Source organism: Stegostoma tigrinum, chromosome 10 (genome assembly GCF_030684315.1).
Source record: "Stegostoma tigrinum isolate sSteTig4 chromosome 10, sSteTig4.hap1, whole genome shotgun sequence".
NCBI lineage: Eukaryota > Metazoa > Chordata > Chondrichthyes > Orectolobiformes > Stegostomatidae > Stegostoma > Stegostoma tigrinum.
Genome location: NC_081363.1, coordinates 60,698,333 through 60,710,666, shown reverse-complemented (window position 1 = coordinate 60,710,666; position 12,334 = coordinate 60,698,333). Strand labels below are relative to the sequence as shown.

The window sequence follows — 12,334 nt, the reverse complement described above, 5'->3', positions numbered from 1 at the left end:
GATCCTCAATAATAGGAGAGCCAAGTATGTCAGTGCAAAAGATCAGGCTGATGCATTCGCAGCAATCTTCAGTGAAAGTGTTGAGTGGGTGATCTATCTTTGTCTCCTCCAGACGTCCTTATCACCACAGATGCCAGTCTTCAGCCAATTCGTTTTACTCCTTGTGATATTTAGAAAGTGTTTGAGGCATTGGATACTGCAAAAGCAGTGGGCCCTAACAACATTCCAGGAATAATATTGAAGACTTGTGCTCCAGAACTTGTTGCACCTGCAGCTATCACCCTGGCTTCTACCCGGCTGTGTGGAAAGCAGGACACATCTGACCTGGCCAAGTACCCCTCCCGCAGTTTACTTACCTTCCATCACTTTATTGATGATTGAATCATCAACAATGGTGTCAGCAGCACCAGCTCACTGATGTGCAGTTTGGATCTCTCCAGGATCATTCAACTCCTGACCTCACGAAAGTCTTAGTTGTAATGTGGACAGAAGAGCTGAATGCCAGAGGTGAAGTGAGAGTGACAGTTCTAACACCAAGGCTGCATTTGACCCAGTGTGGCAACCAGGACCCCTAGCAAGACTGGAATCAGTGGGAATTGGGGAAAACTCTCCACTGGTTGGAGTCATACCTGGCAAATGGGAAGATGGTTGTTGGAAGTCCATCATCTCAGCTCCCGTATATCTTTGCAGATGTTCCACATCTGTGGTGTCCGAGGCCGAGCCACTTTCAGCTGCTTCACCAATAACCTTCCCTTCACCATAAGGTCAGAAGTTTGGATTTTTGCCGATGGTTGGTTGCACAATGTTCAGCACTATTCACTTCATTAACATGCCACAACACCTAGATAATAGCCAGGTTTGGGATGACAAGTGATAAATAGCATTTGAGCTACACAAGTAAGAGGCAATGGCTGTCTTCAGTAACGGACAATCTAAACATCATCCCATGATTATTATACAGTAGACAGTGGGTGCAGGAGTAGGCCGTTTGGCCCTTCGAGCCAGCACCACCATTCATTATGATCATGGCTGATCATCCACCATCACTATTCTGTTCCTGCCTTATCCCCACAACCCTCGATTCCACTATCTTTTAAGAGCTCTATCTATCTATCTCTTGAAAGTATCCAGAGATTTGGCCTCCACTGCCTTCTGGGGCAGAGCATTCCATATATCCACCACTGTCTGGGTAAAGACGTTTTTCCTCAACTCTGTTCTAAAAGGCCTACCCCCTTATTTTTAAACTGTGCCCTCTGGTTCTGGACTCACCCATCAGTGGAAACATGCTTCCTGCCTCCACTCCTCCTGTGTCCAATCCCTTAATAATTTTACACGCCTCAATCAGATCCCTCTCATCCTTCTAAACTCAAGTGTATACAAGCCCAGTCACTCCAATCTTTCAACATATGATAGTCCCGCCATTCTGGGAATTGACGTCGTGAACCTACGCTGCATTCCCTCGATAGCAAGAATGCCCTTCCTCAAATTTGGAGACCAAAACTGCACACAATACTCCAGGTGCGGTCTCACCAGGGCCCTGTATAGCTGCAGAAGGACCTCTTTGCTCCTGCTGTACCTGCATGCTTGCTTTCATTGACTGATGTACAAGAACACCTAGATCTCATACTTTCCCTTTTACCTAACTTGACTCCATTTAGATAGTAATCTGCCTTCCCGTTCTTGCCACCAAAGTGGATAACCACATTAAACTGCATCTGCCATGCATCCGTCCACTCATCTAGCCTGTCCAAGTCACCCTGTATTCTCATAACATGCTCCTCACATTTCACACTGCCACCCGGCTTTGTGTCATCAGCAAATTTGCTAATATTACTTCTGATGCCTTCGTCTATTATCATTAATGTATATTGTAAACTGCTGCGGTCCCAGCACCGTACCTTGTGGTACCCCACTGGTCACTGCCTGCCATTCCGAAAGGGACCCGTTTATCACTACTCTTTGCTTCCTGTCAGCCAGCCAATTTTCAATCCAAGTCAGTATTTTGCCCCCAGTACTATGTGCCCTAATGTTGCTCACCAATCTCCTGTGTGGGACTTTATCAAAGGTTTTCTGAAAGTCTAGGTAGACTACATCCACTGGTTTTCCCTTATCCATCTTCATAGTTACATCCTGAAAAAATTCCAGAAGATTAGTCAAGCACGATTTCCCCTTCATAAATCCATGCTGGCTCTGACCTATTCTGTTACTGCTATCCAAATGAGTCGTAATTTCATCTTTTATAATTGACTCCAGCATCTTTCCCACCACTGATGTCAGGCTAACCAGTCGATAATTCCCTGTTTTCTCTCTCCATCCTTTCGTGAAAAGTGGGACAACATTAGCCACCCTCCAATCTACAGGAACTGATCCTGAATCTGTAGAACTTTGGAAAATGATTACCAATGTGTCCACAATTTCTAGAGCCACCTCCTTAAGTACCCTGGTATGCAGACCATCAGGTCCCGGGGACTTATCAGCCTTCAGACCTAGCAGTTGATCTAACACCGGTTCCTGCCTAACATAAATTCCCTCCAGTTCATCCATTACCCTAGGTCCTTTAGTCGCTATTGCATCTGGGAGATTGCTTGTGTCTTCCCTTGTGAAGACAGATCCAAAGTACCTATTCAACTCTTCTGCCATTTCCTTCCTCCCCATAATAAATTCACCTGTTTCTGCCTTCAAGGGCCCAATTTTAGTCTTAACCATTTTTTTCTTTTCACATACATAAAAAAGCTTTTACTATCCTCCTTTTATATTTTTGGCCAGTTTTCCTTCGTACCCCATTTTTTTCTCTGCGTGTTGCCTTTTTAGTTATCTTCTGTTGCTCTTTGAAAGCTTCCCAGTCCTCCGGCTTCCTGCTCATCTTTGCTATGTTACACATCTTCTCTTTTGTCTTTATGCAGTCCTTAACTTTCCTCGTCAACCACGGCCGCCCCTGCCTCCCCTTAGGATCTTTCTTCCTCTTTTGAATGAACTGATCCTGCACCTTTTATATCCAGAAATACCTGCCATTGTTGTTCCACTGCCATCCCTGCTAGGGCATTGAACCATTGAACTTTGGCCAGCGCCTCCCTCATAGCTCCATGGCTCCCTTTGTTCAACGGCAATACTGACACGTCAGATTCTCTCTTCTCCCTCTCAAATTGCAGATTAAAACTTATCATATTATGGTCACTACTTCCTAATGGCTCCTTTACTTTGAGGTCCCTGATCAAATCCAGTTCGTTGCACAACACCAGATCCAGAACTGCCTCCTCCCTGGTAGGCTCCAGTACAAGCTGTTCTAAGAATCCATCTCGGAGGCACTCTACAAACTCCATTTCTTGGGGTTCAGTACCATCTTGATTCTCTCAGTCTACCCGCATGTTGAAATCTCCCATAACAACTGTCATAATACCTTTGCGACAGGCCAATTTCAACTCGTGATTCAACCTACACCCTACATCCTGGCTACTGTTTGGGGGCCTGTAGATAACTCCCATTAGGGTCTTTCTACCCTTAGAATTCCTCAGCTCTATCCATTCTGACTCTACATCTCCTGATTCTATGTCCCCCCTTGCAAGGGACTGAATATCATTCCTCACCAACAGGCCACCCCAACCCCTCTGCCCATCAGTCTGTCCTTTCGATAGTGTGTATAGCCTTGAATATCCATTTCCCAGGCCCTGTCCACTTGAAGCCACGTCTCAGTTATCCCCACAACATCGTACTTGCCAATTTCCAACTGAGCCTCATTTCTTATTTCTTATGCTTCATGCATTCATATATAATATTTTTAATTTGTTACTCCCCTCGCCCTTACTATCAATCCCTGTTTCACTTGGTCAAACTGTATGATCCCTTCTTGAGTTTTCTGCTCAGTTGATTCTGTTGTCTTTCTTAACTTCTTTTATTCTCACTTTCCCTTTAACTTCATTCTTAAATTTCCAGTTTATCCCCTCTTCCTCCCCCGTCTCTCCCCCCCCCCCCCCCCCCCCCCAACACTACTTAGTTTAAACACACCTGTGTTGCAATGGCAAACCTGCCTGCCAGAATGCTGATCCTCCACCTATTAAGGTGCAACCCGTCCCTGTTGGACAATTTATCCTTACCCCAAAACCCCCGGTGATCCAAGAATTTAAATCCTTGCTTCCGGCAGCAGTCACTCAGCCACGCGTTCAAGTCCATTATCTCTCTGTTCCTGCCCCCTCCAGCCCAAGGAACTGTAAGCAAACCGGAGATAACCACCCTGGAAGTCCTGCTTTTCAACCTTCTTCCGAGTTCTCTGAAGTCCTGCTGTGGAATGCACCTCCTCTCCTTCCCGACATCATTTGTGCTGACATGCACCACCACCGGCTCTTAAGCTCCACCCTTGAGGATTCCCTGCACTCTGTCGGTGACGTCCTGGTTCTTGGCACCAGGAAGGCAACACACCATCCTCAAATCCTGCCTGTTGCCGCAGAAACCCCTTTCAGTCCCTCTCACTATGGAGTCCTTATTGCCACAGCTCTGCATGATGTCTGACTCCTCGGCTCTGCCTGTACACCAGTTTTTGACTTGCAGACCTGTCTGCCTCTTGGACTGGCAGTGTCGTCTGTCTCGACAGTTTCCAAGACAGTCAACCTGGTTACGAGAGTTACTTCCCCTGGGGTGTCTCATATTGAATAGTGTTACCATCCAGGAACTGAACTGGACTAGCCATATAAATACAAAGGCTACAAGAGCAGACCAGTGACTTAGGATATTGCAGTGACTAGCTTGTCTCCTGACTCCCTGAAGTCTGTCCACCATCTACAAAGCACAAGTCAGGAATGTGATGGAACACTTGCAGCTTACGTGGCTAAGTATAGCTCCAACAACACTCGAAGCTTGACATCACTGACGACCAAGGATCCTGCTTGATTGGTAGCACATCAACAAGCACCCACTCCCTGCAGTACTGATACTGAGTAGCAGCAGTATGTACTGTCTGCAGGATGCTCCGCAGAAATTACCCAGAGATACTTTGCCAGCACCTTCCAAACCTGCAACTACCTCGTTATATAAGAACAAGGACTGTAGGTAGAGTGGGAACAGCACCACCTACAAATTCCGTTACGTGCCACTCAGCATTCTGACTTGGGAAATATATTGCAGTTCCTTCACCATTTAAGGGTTTCCCCAAATTCAAGATAGGACTTTGACTCCACAAAGGCTGTCCAGTGGCCATTCCAACCAATTTCGTCATGAAACTGGTAGGTTGGGGAGAATAGGGCCAAGTGGATTTTCTCTTTATTTCTTCCCCATTTGGCGTAGATCCAGACTAGATGACGTTTTAGATATGACCAGCTCAGTCAGTCGTAGTACTACTGAGCTACTCTTTGGACATTGAAATTTCCTATCCAGTGCACATTCTGTGTTCTAGCCATCCTACATGCATCCTTTAATGGAGGAATGTTTATCCAGCAACTGAGATGGAGTGGTAGGTGGCAGCGAGCAGGAGGTTTCCATACCAATGTTTGACTTGACGCGATGAGATTTCATGTGTTCCAGAGTTACTGTTAAGGACTCCCATGATGACTCCTTCCTGTTTCTGTTCTCCTGTCTGCCACTTCTGGTTGATCTTTCCTGATAGCGTGATAGGGCATACCCAAGAATGATGTTGACACCTGGAACATTGTAAGGTAACATTTTACGAGAAAAAGTATCAGGCTGTTAGTTGACTAGTCTGTGTGACAGGATTCCCAAATTTGGCACAAACCTTCAGATGTTATGGACTGGGCAGGATTGGTTGGGTTTTGCCTGTAGTTTCTAGTGCCCAAGTGTTCAGTCTGGTTTTGAGTTTTGAGAATTTGTAGCAGTTTGATCCAACTTGGTGACTTGTGAGGTCTGTTAGAATAGCCCTCAAGGAAATTAGTGAACCAAAGGTGTTTCTATGACCATCAGCAGTTGTTACATGGGTATTATTAAGCTAACTTTACTTTTAAATTCCAGACCTTGTGGAATTCACATTTCACCATCTGCCATTTGGATGCCTGAACCTGTGTCCCCAGAACGTTAGCTTGTGGTTCTAGATTACTAGTACAGTAGGGTTACCACGACACTGCAGCTTCCCCCAGGTTTTATAGTGTTGTGGTTATCGTGTTGTGTAGAAATATTATCTGTTCCGAACATTACATGGTAATATTTTTATCATGTTGCTTCTAACATGCTCTACCCTCAAGATTCATCAGTAGGAATCGACAATTTTTTCTGTTTTGGTTGACTGGTAGGATCCACATTAAATAGAATTGGGAGCTTGAGGATTCAAACTTTGAGATTTTTCATTAAACAAAGGAAGCACTGTACTGCATCAGACATCAAATTGACCAAAGCACAATCAAAAGAAGTACAAGTGATTGTATAGTTACAATCTTGCATTCAAAAGATAAGACATTGGAAAATAGTCATTTTTCTGTTCTCTTAAGTGGATAATACAAACATGTTATATTTGAGAAGACTTTCTCTTGTCTGCCCAGCCTGTTCTCACCATTGTGATACCTTTTAAATCACAATATTCATCTGTCACACACCTAAAACAGCATGATCCTTGAGGAATTTGAGGAAATCAAAACTGGGACACTCCTTTGTAACTCTTCCAGCCAGCCTAAATTCGGCGCGCTGTTCCAGCCAGAAGCTGGTCCATGCATCAAAACCGTTTGTGAAATTGCTGTAATTTATCATTCTGTTCCAGACAAACGTTATTTTCGGTGAAGTAGTTTAAATCTGCCTTATGAAATTTAACAATTGTTATCCCGTGTCCTTCCGAGCATTGGAACAAGCTATCAATTTAGACTCAATCTGTTCCATTCATCATAGAGGAAGAAAATAGGAGCAGGAGCCATTCTAGTCTTCGAGCATGTCTTGCCATTCAAGGTTGATCATCCTTCTCAGTATTCTGTTCCCTCTTTTTAGTCCGAAGAACTATATGCTTATATCGTCTTGAAAATGTGAAATATTTTGGTCTTAATCACTTATTGTGAGTGAATTTCAGAGACTCACCACTCTGAAGAAATTTCTCCTCAGCTCAGTCCTCAATGCCCTATTCCATATCTTTAGACTGTGACCCGTTGTTTTGGACTCTGGGCCATCAGGAACATCTCTCCTGCAGTTACACTATCAGAATTTTATTGTCCTATCAGAATTCTGTGGTCACAGAGAGCACCTCATTCTTCTAAACTTCAATGAATGTCGTTCTAAATGATCCAATCTCTTCATGATTCAGGCCTGTAATCCTGGAAATCAGTCCAGTCGACTTTTATTTCACTGTCTCCATCGCCAGAATATTCTTCCTCAGATAAGGAAGCCAAAATGGCATATGGTATTCCTGGCGTGTTTCACCAAGGCCCTGTACAATTGTGGCAAGACAGCCTTGCTTCTATGCTCAAAATATGCTATGAAGGTCAAAACAATTTGCTGCCGTCACCACCTCCCGCAACTGCACGCTTATTTCCAGCTACTAGTGTACAAGAAACATCAGGTCTCATTGCACTTCCCCTTGCCTGATCTGTTGCAAATCAGGTAATAGTTCCTGTTTTTGCTACCAACCTCTCAGTTACCCATATTATACTTCATCTGCCATGTGTTTGGTCACTCATTTAACTTGTCCAGATCACACTGAAGCATCTCTGCATTCTTCTCACAGTTTATCCTTTGTCATCTGTGGTCTTCGTAATATTACACTTAGTTCCCTTAACTAAACTGTTAATATATTGCCAGTAACTGGGGTTCAAGCATTGATCCATGGGGTACCCCAGAGTCCGTGCTGCCTCTCAGAAAATGACATTGTTATTCTACTCTGTTTCCTGTCAACCAGTTAGTTCTCTATCCATAGAATATGATCGCAGAATCTGTACAGTGCAGGAAGAGGCCATTTCACCCATTGAGTCTGCACTGATCCACCAAAGAGCGTTCCCCCTCATGTGGTATTTACCAACAGATCCCTCATAAGGGACACCTCTGAACAAGCAACAAGGAGCGGATGTTGTCCAAAGCCATTTCAGTACACTACCCCCATTTCCATGTGCACTATTTTATATTGGGTGATAATGAAAGCCTTATGAAAAGTCCAAGTAAACCACACCCACTGACTCCCCTTTATCAAATCTGTTAGCCACATCTCAGAAAGCTTCCAGTACACTTGTCAAGCGTGATTTCCTTTTCATAAATCCATGCTGACTCTGCCCAATCCTGTCACTGGTGCCTAAATGCTCCATTGTTGAATCTTCTTCAATGAATCCTAGCTAACTGGTCTGTAATTTAATGTTTTCTCTCTACCTCTATTTTTAAACAATAGTGTTGAGTTAGCTACCCACTGATCCATTGAAACTGTTCCAAGTATATGGAATCTTGAATGATAACCACCAATGCATGTAATATTTCTTGGACCACTTCCTTAAATACTCTGGGAGACAGACTTTAAGGCTCGTGAGTTTTATCAGCCTTTAATCCCATTAAATTCCTCAACACCATTTCCTTACTAATACTGGTTTCATTTGGTCCTTTCCTCTCACTAAACCCTGTGTTGCCCATCACTTCTTGTCCATGATTTGTCTCCTCCTTTGAGAAGACAGAACCATGATTGCTCTGCCATATCTTTTGTTCCCCATTACAACTTCCCTGTTTCTGATTGTGAGGAATCTATATATGTCTTTACAAATGTTCCCCACAAGCTTAGTCTTGTACTCGATTTCCCCTCCTCGCCAATCCCTCTGTATTTTTATACTGAAATTTAAACTGCTCCCAATCTTTATGTCTGCTTTTTTTTTGACCAATTTGTATGTCTCTTAGGTCTATTTTCCCTTGTTAACCTTGATCAGGCCACATTTCCAATTTTAATCTTGTAAACCTTGATCAAATTGTCTCCAAATTCACACTTCAAAGATTGATATATTTTGATAATTTAAAATCTTTTCATTAATTGTGTGACCACCTTGTGTGCTTTTTCCAACACCGTAATGTCATTCGTCACGCAAGGAGACCAAACTGGACAATGTTTTTGTTACAGCTTGACCAAAGTCGTGTACAAGGGCAGGGTACCAAAATTTAGTCTTGTGATCAATTGTCTCATGAACATACCCCAAAATCTTTCGCGATGTATGCACTTGGAATATCCATATCCTTTTCTCTTCCTGCTTTAGTGTTGTTTTCCTGAAGGGTATATATATGTTCAGAATTCATCCAGCCCACTTGTACAAGACTCTTATCCAAGTTAAGAATAATTTGCCAGTCACAAACATGCCTCAAGATCCTCCTGAAGCGGTTGAACGCCATCTTGGCAGAAAAATCTTTCAAGAGCAAAACACAGATTTTGTTAATCTCACCTATGTTTAGATCATTAATACCTGTGTGATCAAATACATTTACAACTACCTTGTGTATGATTTTTTCAACATGTTCTCAATATCTTCTATTTAAAATAGTAGACTTCATAGTAAACTTAAAGCCCATGGAATTAAAGGGAGTAGCTTGCTAGGGTGTAGTATCAGAGCCCCTTTTTTTTTGATGTATATTTACGATTTGAACTTGGTTATGCAAGGAATAATTTAAAAGTCTGTGGGTGACATGAAACTCTGAAATAGAACAACCAATTAGACAGAATGTGTGGCACAGATCTTGGCCACTCTGTCCTACCATAGGCATTAATAGCCTGCTCAGCTGCTGGAGTATATTGTAAATAAACTTGATGGTGCGCGACCTGACATCCACATGTGTCTTGGCTGGAGTTGTTCATGTTTTGCTCCCCTGCTGAGGTCTGAGAAGCACAAATACTGTTTTCCAGATATAGAATGGTGATTGTCTTGCAGCCTTCCTTTTCCAAAAGGTATTTTGAAACAAAAACATGTTCAGAGATATCTCTGCCATAGAGGCACACAAAGAATAATATTCCCAATTAGGCTATGTGTGGTTATGATGAATATTGTTTGTCTTCGGATAATAATTCAAAATTGAATGAAGGCTTCATTCTAGAACAAGTCTGAGGTGTCCAAACCTACATGTACAAAGTTGGCCAAGACCTAATGTTTTGCCATGGCAAGAACACAACATTTATGTGTTGGGCTTATGAGTTTTTATTCATTGAACCCAGAGTTTTCCTTGTTTAAACGCTCTAAAATGGAACATAACAATTCACAATCAAATGTATTAGTTAGATCAGTTTAGCATTGTTGAATTATTGGTGAAGTCCCTTGTCTCTGATTTATACAATATGGTAATGTATTTTTGAAGCTTTGTCCTTTTGCCTTCAGCTTACGGCCTCCCTCGTACTTCTGGTTTCTAGGCGGGTGTCGTCTTTGTAGGTTTTGTGATGACTGTACTTGTGCTTCCTGCTGTTAGAATTTAAAGAACATGGTGCAATTTTAAGCTTACTGAACAATTCACATGTCTTCTATTCAATGTATTGACTTTTAAGCAGGATAATTTTCTTCAGGCCGATGAGGTTATTGAGCAAAGGAGTTGAGGTTGACAAAATAAAAACCAAAAGAACTGCTGATGCTGTAAAACAGGAACAGAAACAGAAATTGCTGGAAAAGCTCAGCAGGTCAGGCAGCATCTATGAAGAGAAAATCAGAGTTCATGTTTCGGGTCCTGTGGCCCTTCCTCAGAACCAACCAGAAACATTGACTCTGATTTTCTCTTCACAAATGCTGCCAGACCTGCTGAGCTTTTCCAGCAATTTCTGTTTTTGAAACTGAAGTCAACTGTTAGACTTAAAATATTTTGATAGTTTGATAATTGTTGAAACATGTGTGTCACATCACTTATTCAGAAATTCAACTCAATTTTTAAGTATGTTATGAATACTTAATTTTATAGCGGAGCTACAAAATTGAACCAAACCTATTCAACCTAAAAGTGGATATTTTCTTTTCATTTGATTGTAAGATGGCAGTAGGCAATACAAAATGCAAACACGTCTCCAAGAACTGCAACTTTATAAACAAGTCAAAGGGATTTTATGTAAATCCTCTATGCGGCTATATTACTGAAATACTTAACATCTACGAAAGATGGAGATGAGCATTTTTAACACCTGCTGAATGGTAGCTTTGAAAGCCTGTCAGAAGTACATCAGGAAAGGTGAGACTTGTTTGTGCAATCATCAAAATTGTCACGATCATTTCCTTAGTAATGATTTACCAGACCAACAGACACACTCAGACTCTTATGTGCGCGCACATGTTTATATTTATTGAAAGGCAAATGTGGATAACAGCACCCTACATGTGATTCGATTGGTTTCCCACTAGACTGTAACAAACACACTATTCTTAAAACACAACTAAAACACGACAACAGATTGACATAACTTCACCCCTATTGAAATACTTAACAAGATAATGTTTTATTTAATCACTAAGCTTCAACTGTTCCAATTTTAGACAGCATCCCACAAACACAGCCCTTTGGCAAAAATACAATTTCTGTAAAATAATTCTGGTTTTCATGTACTGTCACTTTTCAGTCCAGAAGAGAGAGATAATCTGTCCTTTTTTTTGATTTTTAAGAGGAAATATCACTGTCTAAGACTTTGACAGAATCCCTACAGTGTAAAAACAGACTATTTGGCCCATCAAGCCCACACTGATCTTCTGAAGAGAAGCCCACTTCCCAATCCCCATAACCCTGTATTTTCCACGGTTAATCTATCTAGCCTGCACATCCCTGGACACTAGGCAATTCAGCGCAGCCAATCCACCTAACCTGCACGTTGTTGGACTGTGAGAAGAAGACAGAGCACCTGCAGGAAACTCACGCAGACATGGGGAGAATGTGCAAACTCCACACGGAGGCTGGAATCAAACCTGGGTACCTGGTGCTGTGAGGCAGCAGTGCTAACCACTGAGCCATCATGCATTTGGGAACTGAAGCCTTTAACTCAGCAGTGAGTAGAAGCCTTCGCTAACTAAAAGTAAAATGAAAAGCCTTGCTGGGCCTGTGTGAGCCCTGACTCTGATCATTCATGATTTAAAAAAAAACACCCAGGAGAACTTAAAAGCTGTGTGGCATTGCTGTGGCAACCACCTCTGCAAGAGAAACCGCACAGAACACCTCTTCTAAAGGACACAGTTGTTACATAAGTAATTGAGTCAAGAGATTTCGGTGGCTGTTGATGTGTAAACTCCAGAGTAGTAAATACTATATTGAATTAGTTTAGCACCTATGAAAACTTGAATATGTTATACTCATCACAGTCGTAAAATGGTGCAACATGCTACAATCAAGCCTACCCCAGCTCGGAGCCTCCCTCTTCCAGATCTGCAAAGAACCTCTCCTGTTTTTTATCCTTCATAAGACCCACAATCTGAACTCTCAATTTTACTTGGCTTTATTAGAC

The 12,334-nt window shown here is 42.3% G+C and overlaps 1 protein-coding gene across 3 annotated transcripts in view; it reads left to right on the top strand.

Moving 5' to 3' along the window:
* The window catches only part of arhgap5 (Rho GTPase activating protein 5), an 82,327-nt gene that overhangs the window by 14,365 nt on the left and 55,628 nt on the right, over positions 1 to 12,334 (top strand). The gene's annotated exons all lie outside the window — the stretch shown is intronic.